A 13,576-nucleotide genomic window follows, 5' to 3' on the forward strand; every position below is an offset into this window, starting at 1 on the left:
TGGGGACATGAGCACTGGTCACGCAAGATCAGAGACGGTGGGGAGAGGGGGGTTGCAGTCCCTCCGCCTGGCGAGGGCTAGACTCGCGGGAAGCTGCTTCGCGTGTGGCCTGATCCTCTTCTGTGCACCGTGAGAGGGAGGCTGGCGGGGTCCCGCCGAGCGCTGCGTGCCCGCCTAGAACCGGGGGGCCCTTTGACCGGCTGCCATCGCCGTCGTCAGGCTCTCCACAGCCCTTTTTCCCATCTTTTCTTTCACTTCGGAGGCCCCGTCTGTCCCCGTCTGTCCCCTCTCTGCGTCTTCTACAAATGTTCTCTTAATATTCTTGCGCATACCTGGCTCTTTCCCAAGGACGTGGCTTTCCCTTCCGCTTTCTCAGGGGCTGTCTCTTCTCTGCCACATGCCTCATCCTGTACTACCTGGGTGGGGAGCACGTGTACTTGCTGCTTCTTTCTGCTTCCCATAGCCTTCATAAAAAATAATAAATAAATAAATAAAAACCAGTTCCACGATGAAAGGCAGAAGTCGTTCTGTATCTACCGCCAACTGGTCCAGCTCCATGCATAATGAGGGCGTCTGGTGTCCATGCACAAGTGTACGTCCATGTGAGAACTGGGTCCCTCTGTCCCCCAGTGCAGCTCCAGTCCTGTTTTTCTGTTGATGCAGTTAGGGACTTTAATTTAAAATCCTTAATTTGTAGGCCTGCCTTCTTCAAACACAACTGCTACAACATTCTAATAAAGGCTCACTTAACCCACTTGAAAAAATAAATAAAAAGTAAAAAAAAAAAAAAAAAAGTCTTACAGCAGATTAAAACGGAAATACAAAATACCAAAGCTTACGGAGTTCCGCAAAAGTAGTTCAAAGATGAAAGTTTATACCGATAAAGTCCTACATTAAAAAAATTAAAAGGAGGATCTTAAATAAAGACCTAACTTTGCACCTGAAGGAACTACAAAAAGAAAAAACTAAGCCCAAAGTTAGCAGGAAGAAGGAAATAATAAAGATTAGAGTAAAAATACAGAGAAAAAAAAAACAATCTAAAAACTCGACAAAACTAAAAATCGGACTTTTGAAAATACAAACAATTGACAAATTTTTAGCTAACCAACAACAAAGGGAGAGGACTCAAGCAAAATTATAAATGAAAAAGAAGACATTACAACTGCTACAACAGAAATACAAAGTACTATGCGATTATTCTGAATAAGTGTATGCCAACACAGTGCATAACCTAGAATATAATGGATAAATTCCTAGGAACACGCAACCTACCCAGACTAGGTCATGAAGAAATTTAAAATGTTAACAGATCAATGAGAAAGGAGATTAAATCATTCATTAAGAAATTTCCAACAAAGAAAAGCCCAAGACCTGATGGCTTCACTACTGAATTCTATGAAACATTTAAAGAATTAATGCCAGTTTTCCTCAAACTCTTCCAAAAAATGGAAGAGGAGGAAACACTTTCTAGCTTATTCTATGAGGCCAGAATCACTCTGACATCAAATCCAGACAAGGACACTACACGAAAAGAAAATTACTGTCCAATCGCTGTGATGAAAATAGACAGAAAAATCCACCAATATCAGCAAGCCGAATGGAACTGCACAGTGAAATGTTCACACACCATGGTGAAGTAGGACTTATCCCTGGGATGCAGGAGTGGTTCGACATATGCAAATCAGTAAGAGGCATATACCACATCAACAGAGTGTAGGATTACAATCATATGACCATCTCAGTGGATGCAGGAAAATCCTATGAACATCATCAAAATCATTTGAAATCGTGTGAACGGCCTTTCACAATAAAAACTTTCAACAAAATAAGTATAGAAGAACAGTACCTCAGAATAATAAAGGCCCGATAGGAAAAGTCAAACTCATAGAATCCAAGTGCAGAATGGTAGTTGCCAGGCCCTCAGGTGTGGGGGCAATGGGGAGATGTTGGTTAAAGGCTACAACCTTTCAGTGACAAGACGCGTAAGTTTTGGGGATCTAATGAACAGTATGGTAACAATAGTTAATACAGTTTTGTATACTTGAAATTTCCTAAGAGTAGGTCGTACGTGTTCTCAGCACACACACAAAAATAACTGTGTGCGGTGATGGATGTGCTAACTTCATTGTGGTAATCATTTCCTAGTGCATATGTATATCAAATCACCACGTTCCATACCTTCAATATAGATCATTTTATTTGTCAATTACACCTCAATAAAGCTAGAAAAAATAAAATATAAGAGCTTACACACACAAAAACAAATGACCTGTTAAAAAAAAAGACATAAGAATGTCATGATGACGTTAGGTTAGACAACAATTAATAAAGCAGGACAGAAAATTTTTTAATTACAGCAATGTTTCCGTTTTACTTCTGACTGAAATCTATTCCCAATTACTAATTGCTGCCCATTTCCATTTAAATATCTCAGTCACTTATCTGCAGTGGAGATCTAACCCAGAAAAAAAAAATCTAAACTTGCCTTTTAGACAGGGAATCTCTTCTCCATTTACTTCAGTTAACTACAGCACAGAGTAATTTTTAAAATATAAATTAAGATCTTAAATTATTTTAAAACGGAACTAAATTTATAATCAGGATCCGTGCACCGCAGGGACCATGCACGACCCTGCCCCAACGCCCCAGGTGGCATGGAGGAGGGGGCCAGGGCCACGCACGGCCGCCAACATGTGACCGTGTGGGGCCGGGTAGTGATGCCTGTTTGTCGGGGAAGGGCCCCCAGTTTCATGCTACCGCTGCCCCCGACACCCCATCCCCCTTCTCTGTGTGCCAGGCAGTGCTGTGCGGGGCTGTCTCTAGGCCTCTGTGCCCACCATCACTGCTGGAGAATGAGTCAGCCACAGGGGATGGCACCTGCGGGCACAGACAAGGAAGTCAGCGACCTCGTGGACGTTAGCGTGATGTTTCTGCTGCCTGTGGCCAGTGGGAAGGGCCTGCCCACCTCCTTGAAGGTGAGCGGTTTGGAGGTTCGGGTCTCCAGGACACACCCAGCTCGGGTTCCTGGGGCACCAGCAACCAGAACAGTTCCCCCTTTGACCCTAGCCCCACCTACAGTGAAGGACCCACTTGGGTGAGTCCCACGACATTCCTGGGACCTGAACTTGGAGGCGACGGCGGTGAGCAGAATGCCTATGCCACTTTCAGGAGAGACGCAGGTGTTGGCGAATTGACTCAGGCTGGCTTCCTGCCGGGCAAGCTGGCCCTCAGCAGCCCCAGGCCACTGTCCCCTTTGGGCATCAAGGGTAATTCCCAGTACCTACCCCGGCAACCCTCAGTGGAGAGCCGCCGACAGCAGCCTGGAGTCCGCCAGGCCGGGCGGGCTTCAGGCCATGCTGGGCAAAAGCTGGTCTCCCCTGCCCCTCCCGCCAGGCCCGTAGCTCAGTGAGCTGTGGCAGTGTGTTTGGTTGCTTGCACCAGCACCAGCGCGTGGGCTACCAGCTGCAGGGAGCAGAGGTGAACGGCGGGCTTCAGGTTCTGTCCACCTTCTCCTTGGCCCTCAGGGCCGCCTACAGCAGCATCTCCAACCACGGGCCATCAGCGGACCAACAGCCTCGGGGGCTCCTGCGAGACCACAGCCTGCAGCTGCACGACGCCCTTGGGAAGGCTCTGGCCTCCACCTACTCCCCGGATCATTCAAGCAATAACTTCTCCTCTAGCCCCTTGACCCCCGTGGGCTCCCCACAGGGCTGGCAGGAACATTGCAGTGGCCCCAAGCAGGAGCTCCCTGTACCTTAAAGCCCAGCTGCGATGGGGTCCCCACAGCCTGAACAAGATGTTGGACCACCGGGACGAAAGCATCCACGTGGTCCATGGCAGGGCGTGCAAAGTGCACGGGCTGCTGTGTGGCCACAGGACGCTGGCCACGGGCTCTGCAGGCCCCCTGCTGCAGGGCGGGCGGCACGCTGGCCTGGTGGGAGGCGCCCATTTTGAGCAGGGCCTCGCAGGCAGTGTCGGCCGCCTGCCATCGCAGCCTCCCCAGCTAGCCCAGCGCCCTCCCTGAGCGCTCCTGCCTCCTACAACGGACTGGGCGAGGGGTGCCGCGGCGGGTGCCAGCGCAATCAAGCGGGAGGAGAGGGAGGACGAGGAGAACACGTCGGTGGCTGACAGCTCGGAGGAAGAGAAGGAGTCGAAGGACCCGGACACGGAGGAGCCCAGATGAGGAAGACCTTCTGACCCCAGAGGAGAAGGCCGAGTGGGAGAAGGAACGCCGGTTGACCAGTAACCCCCATGAGCCGCTGGGGATCAGAGACAACGAAGAAGCTTTTAAGGAGTTGGGGCGCATGTCCCAGCTGCACCTCAACGGTGAGAAGCCCCAGACCAACCTGCTCCTCCTGCATCAGGCCTTGTCGTTCATCCTCAACCTGGAGCAGCAAGTGCCAGAGTGGAATTAGAACCCCAAAGTGGCCTGCTTAAAGCGGTGAGGAGAGGAGAAAATGTCAGGCGTGGTGAGGCAGCAGGGCAGGAATGTTCTGGTCCTCCAAGGTTTGCTTACAAAACCAGTCAAACGTGAGGTTCTATCTGAACCCGAGCACAAGGTAGGGAGACAGGACTAGCATAGGCGGTGGAGCCAGATAGAGTTGAATGTGCAGCCTGGTCACTAAGCGGAGATGCAGACACAGGAGGGCGCTGAGCTGCCTGCTGACGCATGGAAGGTACTGGGGCCCGATTATGAGGCTGGGCTGCAGCTGCAAGGGGGACCAAAGTTCAGGCAAGTCCTCATAGGTTCAATTGCCACAATCCAGGGCAGATAACTTCGAGGTTTCCGGTCTCACTCTTAATTTCGCGTGTGCCCAGGTCATCACTGGTACTTGGGATCTCCTCTTCACCCGAGGTGCAACGACAAATCTGGTTATCCTTTTGGACCTGCTAGGGCTCTTTTTACTGCAGTTCCTCATTCAGCTGTTGATAGTGGCTGAATAGTGTTGGCCCTTTACCTTCTTGGGGTTTAATTCAGGGGGCGATAATTATTGCAGTGCCTTCTGTCCTTACACTCCCTTGAAGGGGTCTTTTAAGTTTCACGGCTGTCTTGGGCCCCTGTAAGGACAACAGGGAGATCACAGAAGGGCAATGGTTTGGGGAAGACGGTGGAGAAGGGATGGGAACAAGGGCTTCCTGAGAATGCGTGTGGGCTGAGGGGGTTGTACCAGGTGAGGACAGGGTAGGAGTCTTGGGAGAAAGGAGTCAAGGGGAAGATGAGAAGGAGCTTGGGTGGTCATCTCACCTTGCCCTTTCCTCTGGACTTGGGTGGAGAGGGGTTCTTCCTCTTCTTCCCCGCTTTGCTGTTTCCGGTGAGCTGTGCTTTCCTGGTCTCCTTGGCCATGTCAGTACTGCCCAGTGGTCCGTCCCAGGGCCCCTGGCCTCCCTATATACGCCCTGCACAGGACAATGAGCAGCCACACCCTCCGCTTCATTTGGTCAGCAAGCCAGTCCCCCAGCCTGTCTAGCCCTGTCCTGGCAGGGGTGGTTCAGACATCACAGTGGCCCATCCTGACTCCTCTGGGAGTGGGGGGAAGCCAGGTGCCCTGGTTGGAAAATTGGGTGTTTTCTCAGCAAACCGACAGCGCCTTGTGAACAGACCTGCCACACTCCTCATGGTTCAATTCTGGGAGATCACATGGCAAGGAGAGGGTGTCTTCTCCAAGCCCTTCCCCAGGGCCACCTGATTCAGTGGCTCATTCTGTTCTCTCCCACCCTTCACCATTACCTGGATTTTGTATGTCCTACCTACAATCCACCCACGGTAATGTGGCCACGCTTAAGTCTATGAGGAGATATGAATCATCCTACTACCTTCCTAAAAATTTCTCTTAGGTACCCTGATGACCACTCACTTCCTGGCTGCCACCAGGAGACTTTTCCATCCCACTCGCTTTCCCCATTGTCCACAGAGGTCCCCCCAGTTTTGTTTTCCAGTCTGAAATCACTGCCTTCAGGCTGGCAGACTCAGTGAATAAACTCGCTCTTCTGCGTATCCCAGTCTTATTTCAAATCTGGGGGACCTACTTATCTCAATAGGTGTAGTACCGAGACTTGGATTTTAATAGTGTGTGTGCAGCACTGAGGCAGATATTTACATGCCAGAAGTTGTGGTGGATGTTTGCATGCAGGAAACTATTATCCAAGAATAATAAATTCATGATACGGGGAGGGGGATTGCTCAGTATTGTACTTGGGATTCTGTTCAGTGCATCAAGAAAAATTTAGGCTTCCAGATTGGAAAAGGAGAACTAAAACTATTTTTCACAGGCCACAAGTTAGTCTATGCAAAAAGCTGTACCTATCTAAAATAGACAACAGTGTCATTTAAAATAGCTTTAGAAAATAAGAATTATGTAGGAAGAAGCTGGGAAATAGTCACATTAATAAACTGAACATCACTATTTATTAGGAAAATTAAAATTGAAATCACAATTAGAATTCTATACACTATTAGAATGGCTGATATTGGAAAGGATCATCCCATCTAAAGGTTGGCAAGCATGCAAAATACTGACACTTTCATACATACCTGGTGAGATTTTAAAATGACACCTTTTCAAAACAATTTGACAGTTCTTAAAAAGATAATCATATACCTACAATACACTGCAACCATCCCCCTCTAAAGTATTCATATAAGCCTTTTCAATATTCAAGCTAATCTACCATGACAGGCAGATCAATAGTTGCTTGGGACTGGTGATACAGGAAGGGGCTGGAGGGAGGAATTACAAAGGGATAGGAGGAACCTTTTAAGCGTAATGGATATGTTTACTATCTTGACCATGGTGATGGTTTTCCTGCTGTATAGATATGTAAAATTTTCAAATTAGACACTTTGGGAAATTCATTGAATGTCAATGTCAAAAATACCTTAAAAAAACTAGCAACTTTTTAAAAGACTAAAGATAAGTGATTTGTGGGGAGAGTATTTTGTCAATAGAATTATGTAGATATACCGAGATATGGTGGTGACCAAAGTCAAGGCTGGCTTTTATTCAGTCTTATCATTGTTGTAAAATTCTCCATAGGGATTCAACTTCCACTTCTGGGAAGATGGAGTATATGTGTTTTCCCCCATTTCTCCTGCTAAGTACAACTAAACCCTCAGAACATTATATGTAAAACAAGCATAAGAAGACTTAACAGTGGAGAGAGAAATACAGGCTGGTAAAGACCTTGGCGTCCAAGGAATAACACAGTGGTGAGTTCCTCGGGTTTTCCACATGCCTCATATATTTCAGAAATGGAGCTTTAAAAGCTAGCAAATGAAAAGGCCAACAGGTGCAGGGGGCAAAAAAAGGCTCGACAAAAGCCTGCTCTGTCTATGCAAAAAAGGAAGGGGTCAGCCTAACAGGATGGAAATCTTTTACACAACAACTGCCCTACTCCCACCAAACACCACGACCAAAAAAAAAAAAAAAATGTTTTAAATGATCTGAGGCTTCCCTCACACACACACCAAGAAAATCCAAGTAGGAAGCCTAGATTTTCACCCTCATCAGGATATACCATGGTGCTCCAACTGCCCCCTCACCACCATTAGATTGGTGTCAGAGAAGTCTGAGTGGGAGCTTGGAGTTTCTTCCCCACCAGGTACAAATGAGGCCTTCCCCTACCCCCAACCCCAGCTTGTCTGTACAGCTTATGTGGCGAACATGGTCTTCCATCCAAAAATAACAAGTTACCCCTTCCTCTGTCAACTGGGATGTCAACAAAGTAGGCCTAATGAAGTGTGAAGACTTTCACTACTGTCCAGCAATAATGAGGGCATCCCCCACAAACCGTGGTATCAGTGGAGGCCACATGGGGGACATGAATGAAAATACCAACCACTCCCATATAAGGAGGTATCAGTAGAGGCCTAGTGGGGACCCAGAGCAGCCACTCCCACTCAGCAGTAATGAAGAGACTTGGGTGTCAGTGGAGGTCAAGACGGGAACCTGGTCTTCCATTTCCACATGGCAGTAATGAAAGGGTACCCTGCTTCTCTTGCTAGAGTGGTGTCAGAGGAAGCCAACTACAATAGAAGCATTAAATAAGATCCAGAGTAAAATACCATGACAACCAAAATGGCAACATCTCAAACAAAAACCACCCAACACACTGCAGAGGGTGGCAGGAGCATGATGGTCTGGAGCACCTTTGGGTGCTCACAGACGGGCACATCTCAGGTAATATTGTCTAGATCCACCTACTCCAGCACAGAAATTTCAGAAAGCCCAACCACCTCCCCTGGGCAATGCAGTGTCCTACCCACCTTGGAGAGCCTGCTGGGAACTCCCACTCCAACTGAGAGGTTGAGGGGAGCATGCTGGCTTCTCCCAGGTATGCACAGTGCATTGTGGCCCTGATAAACTTGCATAGACCCACACACTCCAGTGGGGAAACTTCAGAAAGCTTGCCCACCTCACTCAGGGGCACAAAGAAGTGCACCAGCACTTTGCCCAGTACTGTACACTCTGGTCACTACCCTTTCAACCCTGCCCAGTTTACCAGAGGAACTGACCATTGCCACAACACCTGTCCAAGGAATCAAAGTTTGACTGGTGACCACAGCGACACCATACAGAGTCACTCACTTTGGCACAGGAACCACTGAGCGAACCAGCCTACCCCAAAGGTACTTAATGCTGTGCCTGTAGCCACAAAAACCCTACTCAGTGTTACCCACTCCCAAGAAGAAACTGCCAAAGGCCCCACTGCCTCAGCCATGAAGACACCCACAGAGAGCTCCAAGATTGAATGCAGCTGAAGAAGTGGCACGAAGACTACCCTGCGGTGCTCACCTGGAACCAAACCTGAAATACTCAACCTGACTGATAATATAGAACACTTCTACAGGAACAGTTTCTCCATTCAAGAACTACCCCAAAAGTTAGAAGAAATGACTGCCACACCAGATGCCCAGACATCAACTCACAGACATGAGAAGCATGAAAAAAACAAGGAAACGTGACTCCACTAAAGGAAGCAATAGTTCTCCAATACCAGACTCCAAACAGCAGAAAATCTATGAAATGCCAGAAAAGGAATTCCAAATAATAATCTTCAGGAAACTCAGCATGATGCAAGAAAATAGACTGAAATAACAATAAGGGAGAAAAACATTCCAGGGCCTGAAGGAGAAATTCAACAAAAAGATGGATATCATAAAAAGGAACATAGCAACATCCTGGGACTGAAGAATTCATTCAACAAAATAATAAAATACCACCATGAGATTAAGCAAGAGCCTAGAACTAGCAGAAGCAAGAATTTGTAGACTTGAAGACAGGCTTTTGAATTAACTGAGTTGGACCAAAAAGAAAAAAGAATTTAAAAACTGAAGAAAGCTTATGCGATCTATCGGACAAGCTTAAGCATGAAAACATACAGATTATGGGTGTTCGGGAAAAAGAAGAGGAAGGAAAAGTCATTAGAGATGTATTTCACAAAATGATAGCTGGAAACTTCACAAGTATTCTGAGAGATATGGTTGTCCAGACTCAAGAGTCTCAGAGATCCCCAAACAGGTTCAAACCCCCTCTCAAAAAAAAAAAAAAAAATGCCCTCCTAGGATATACTATGGTTAAATTGTCAGAAGTCAAAAAAAAAAAAAAAAAAAAAAAAGAGGGAAGCGAGAAGGAGGGAGAGAGAGAGAGAGCAGTGAGAGAAAAGTGTCAAGTCACCTATAAGGGAATCCCCAGCATACTAACAGCAGACGTCTCAACAGAAACCTTATAGGAAATGACCCACCAAGAACACTATAACCAGCAGTGCTATCCTTCAGAAGTAAAGGAGACCACAATGAGACTGACCGTACAAGAAATCCTCAAGGGAGTTTTACATTCAGAATCAAAAGAGCAATAATCATTGTCATGAATGCATGAGAAAGAATAAAACTCCCTGGTAGATTAGATACGCAAACAAGAAAGAGAAAAAACCTATATTTTATCACTAGAAGAAAAGGAAAAACAAAAAACATAAAAGAAAAGTAATCAAAGGAACGAAACAAGCAAAACAAACATAAAACAATCATTAAAAAAGTCAATAAAATGCCAGGAGTAAGGCAAAACCTTTCAATAACAACCCTGAATATAAATGGATGACATTACCCAATAAAAAGATGTAGACTGACTGATGAACTAAAAATCTAAAACAAAATATATATGCTGCCTACCAGAGACTCACTTCACACATAAAGACACACATAGACGAATAGAGAAGGGATGGAAAAAGTTATTCCACACAAGTGGAAACCAAAAACAAGCAGGAATAAGTACACTTCTATGAGATAAAATAGACTTTAAAACAAAAACTATAAAAAGAGACAAATAAGGACATTATAAAATGATAATGGGAATGATTCAGCAATAGGATGTAGTAATCATGAATATACATGCACCCAACATCCGAGCCCCTGGATATATGAACCAATTATTCTTGGAGCTAAAGGGACAGATAGACCCCAATATGTTAATAGTTGGAGACTTGAACATCCGTCTCTCAGCATTGGACAGATCACCTGCACAAAAATTTAGCCAAGGAACATTGGAGTTAAACCGCACATTAGAGCAAACACACCTGCCAGACCTTTACAGAACATTTCATCCAAATGCAGAATATGCATTCTTCTCATCAGCACATGGATCATTCTCCAGGGTAGACCACGTATTAGGCCCAAATCAAGTCTCAACAAATTTTAAAATATTGATCTTACATCAAGTATTTTTTTCAGACCACATTGAATACATCTGGAGATCAATAACAAGTGAAACTTTGTAAACTATACAGAATCACTGAAATTAAACAACATGCTCCTGAATGACCAATGGGTCAAAAAAGAGGGAAAGCAGGAAATCAAAAAAATTCTTGAAACAAATATAACTAGAAGCACATCACACCAAAATCTACGGGATATTGCAAGAGCAGTTTGAAGAAGGATGTTTATTGCAATAAGTTTTTATGTCAAATAAAGATGAAAGACCTCAAATAGACAACCTGATATTATACTTCAAGGAACTAAAAAAGCAAGAAAATTCCAACCCCAAAATTAGTAGATAGAAAGTAATAATCAGCCACAATGTATATCTACAAAATAAAAAATAAAATAAAAAAAAAAAGTCAGAGCATAAGTTAATGATAAAGAGGCAAAAAAAAAGATACAAAAGATTAATGAACCAAACACTTGTTTTTCTGAAAGATAAACAAAACTGACAAACCATTAGCTAGAATAACCAAGAAACAAAGAGAAGACACAAATACCAAAATCAGAAATGAAAAAGGAGACATTACTACTGAATCCACAGAAATGCAGACTCACTAAAGACTATTATGAACAACTATATGCCAACAAATTTGAAAATCTAGAGAAAATGGATAAATGTCTGGACATATATAACACAGCAAGACTGAACCAAGAAGAAACAGAAAACCTGAACAGACCAGTAATGAGCAATGAGATTGAATCAGTAAACAACAGTCTCTCAACAAAGAAAAGCCCAGGACCAGAGGACTTCATTGCTGAATTTTCCCAAACTTTTAAGGAAGATTTAATACCAATTCTTCTCAAACTATCCAAAAAACTAAAGAAGACAGTAGGCTTTCAAACTCATTCTATGAGGCCAGCATACCTGATACCAAAATCAGACAAAGACACAACCAAAAAAGAAAACCGCTGGCCAATATCTGTGATGAATTAGATGCAAAACTTCTCAACAAAGTACTAGAAAACAAATAAAACAGAACATCAAAAAGATTATACATCACTTAATCAAGTGGGATTCATCCCAGGGATGCAAGGAAGATTCAACATAAGCAAAACAATAAATGTGATACACCACATCAACTTAATGAAAGACAAAGTCATATGATGATGTCAAATGATGCAAAAAAACCTTTCTTTATCCAATTCAACATCCCTTCAAGATAAGAGTTCTCAACAAACTAGGCATAGAAGAAAAGTGTCACAACACAGTAAAGGCCATATTTGACAAAACCACAGTTAGCATCATCCTGAACTGTGAAAACTTGAAAGCTTTTCCTCAATGAACTGGAACAAGACAAGGATGCCCACACTCGCCGCTCCTATTTAACATAGTACTGGAAGTTCTAGCCAGGGTAATTGAGCAAAGGAAAGAAATAAAGTACATCCATAGTAGAAAGGAGAAAGTAAAATTGTCCCTGTTGGCAGATGACATGATCTTATATAGAGAAAAGCCTAAAGAGTCTATCAAAAAACTGTTAGAGCTCAATTAAGAATTCAGTGAAGTAGCAGGATACAAAATCAGTATACAAATTCACTAGTGTTTTTACACACTGTCAATGAACTAGCAGAAAAAGAAATCAAGAATGCAATAGCATTTACAATAAGTATCAAAAAAAGTCAAATATGTAGGAATAAATCTAACCAAGGAGGTGAAAGATCTCTACGATGAAAACTACAAATCAGTGCTGAAAGAAATTAAGGAGGACACAAAAAGACAGAAGGACATTCTATGCTCATGGATTGCTAGAATTAATATTGTGAAAATGATCATACTACCCAAAGTGATCTACGGATTCAACACAATCCCTATCAAATTCCCAATGACATTCTTCACAGAAATAGAAAAAAAATCCTAACATTCATATGAAACAAACAAACAAAAATTCCCGAATAGACAAAGGAATTCTCAGCAAAAGGAATAAAACAGGAGGTATCACACTACCTGACTTCAAAATGTACTACAAAGCTGTAGTAACCAAAACAGCCTGGTACCAGCATACAAATAGACCCATGGAAAACTGGAATAGAATAGAGAACCCAGGAATAAATCCATGTACTTATAGCCAACTGATCCTTGACAAAGGCCCTGAAAACATAACATTGGGGAAAGAAGAGCCCCTTCAATAAATCATGCTGATACAACTGGATATCCATGTGTAGATGAATGAACCTAGACACCTATCTTTCACCGCATACAAAAATGAAGTCAAAATGGATTGAGGACTTAAATGTAAGTCCTAAAACTATAAAATTTCTGGAAGAGAACACAGGGGAAACCCTCCACGATGTAGAACTGGGCACAGATATTATGAGTAAGACCTTAAAAGCACAGGCAACAAAAGCAAAAATAATCAGATGGGAGTTATCAAACTAAAAACATCTGCACGGCACAGGAAACAATCAACAGAGCAAAGAGACAACCTGCAGAACGGGAGAAAATATTTGCAAACTGTGCATCAGACAATGGACTAATACGCAGAAAATAGAAGGAACTCAAACAAGTCTATCGTAAAAAACTAAATAAACCAATTTATAAATGGGCAAATAAGGTGAATGGATATTTCTCAAAAGAAGACATACATATGGCCAACAGGTATATGAAAAAATGCTCCACGTCATTAATCATCAGGGATATGGAAATCAAAACTACTTTTAGATATCTTCTTGCTCCTTTAAAATGGCTGTTACCAAAAAGGCTGAGAATAACAAATGCTGGTGAGGATGTGGAGAAATGGGAACCCTTGTACATTGTTGGTGTCACTGTAAATTAGTGCAGCCATTATGGAAAACAGAATGGGGTTTTCTCAAAGAACAACAGATAGA

The 13,576-nt window shown here is 43.7% G+C and overlaps 1 pseudogene; it reads left to right on the plus strand.

Moving 5' to 3' along the window:
* Positions 1–2,852: 2,852 nt before the first annotated feature.
* Positions 2,853–4,577, plus strand: LOC134368334 (transcription factor E2-alpha-like; annotated as a pseudogene).
* The last annotated feature ends 8,999 nt before the right edge of the window (positions 4,578–13,576 follow it).

The sequence above is a fragment of the Cynocephalus volans genome, chromosome X (genome assembly GCF_027409185.1).
Source record: "Cynocephalus volans isolate mCynVol1 chromosome X, mCynVol1.pri, whole genome shotgun sequence".
NCBI classification, from domain to species: domain Eukaryota; kingdom Metazoa; phylum Chordata; class Mammalia; order Dermoptera; family Cynocephalidae; genus Cynocephalus; species Cynocephalus volans.